Below are 1486 nucleotides of genomic sequence, written 5' to 3'. Positions count from 1 at the left end.
TGCCTCCAAACCCTTCCTATTCATATACCCATCCAAATGCCTCTTAAATTATGCAATTGTCCCAGCCTCCACCACTTCCTCTGACAGTTCATTCCAAACATGTACGACACTCTGCGTGAAAACATGGCCCCTTAAATCTCTTTTATATCTTTCCCCTCTCACCCTAAACCTCGTCTCTCTAGTGCTGGACCCCCCCACCCAGGGAAGAGACTTTGTCTATTTATCCTATCCATGCCCCTGATTTTATAAACCTCTGTAAGGTCACCCCTCAGCCTCTGATGCTCCAGGGAAAACAACCCAGCCTATTCAACTTCTCCCTATAGCTAAAAATCCTCCAACTCTGGCAACATCCTTGTAGATCTTTTCTGAACCCTTTCAAGTTTCACCACAACCTTCTAATAGGAAGGAGACCAGAATTGCACACAATATTCCAACAATGGCCTAACCAATGTCCTGTATAGCCGCAATATGACCCCGCAACTCCTATACTCAATACTCTGACCAATAAAGGAAAGCATACCAAATGCCTTCTTCACTATCCTATCTACCTGCAACTCCACTTTCAAGGAGCTATGAAAGGTATCTTTGTTCAGCAACACTCCCTCGGACCTTACCATTAAGTGTATAAGTCCTGCTAAGATTTGCTTTCCCAAAATGCAGCACCTCGCATTTATCTAAATTAAACTCCATCTACCACTTCTCAGCCCATTGGCCCATCTGATCAAGATCCCATTGTAATCTGAGGTAATTCATTGTAATTCGCTGTCCACTACACCTCCAATTTTGGTGTCATCTGCAAACTTACTAACTATTCCTCTTATGTTCACATCCAAATCATTTATACAAATGACAAAAATTAGTGGACCCAGCATTGATCCTTGTGGCACTCCACTGATCAAAGGCCTCCAGTCTGAAAAACAACCCTCTACCACCACCCTCTGTCTTCTACCTTTGAGCCAGTTCTGTATCCAAATGGCTAGTTCTCCCTGTTTTCCATGAGATCTACCCTTGCTAAACAGTCTCACATGGAGAACCTTGTCGAACGCCTTACTGAAGTCCATATACATCACATCTACCGCTCTGCCCTCATCAATCCTCTTTGTTACTTCTTCAAAAAACTCAATCAAGTTAGTGAGACATGATTTCCCACGCACAAAGCCACGTTGACTATCCCTAATCAGTCCTTGCTTTTCCAAATACATGTATATCCTGTCCCTCAGGATTCCCTCCAATAACTTGCCCACCACTGACGTCAGGCTCACCAGTCTATAGTTCCCTGGCTTGTCCTTACCACTCTCCTTAAACAGTGGCACCACGTTAGCCAACCTCCAGTCTTCCGGCACCTTACCTGTGACTATCGATGATACAAATACTTCAGCAAAAGGCCCAGCAATCACTTCTCTGGCTTCCCACAGAGTTCTGGGGTACACCTGATCAGGTCCTGGGAATTTATACACTTTATGTGTTTCGAGACATTCAGCACTTC

The sequence above is a fragment of the Chiloscyllium plagiosum genome, unplaced genomic scaffold (genome assembly GCF_037043375.1).
Source record: "Chiloscyllium plagiosum isolate Xiang-an unplaced genomic scaffold, Cpla_swu_hap1 HiC_scaffold_39, whole genome shotgun sequence".
NCBI lineage: Eukaryota > Metazoa > Chordata > Chondrichthyes > Orectolobiformes > Hemiscylliidae > Chiloscyllium > Chiloscyllium plagiosum.
Note: the sequence above shows the minus strand (reverse complement) of the source record.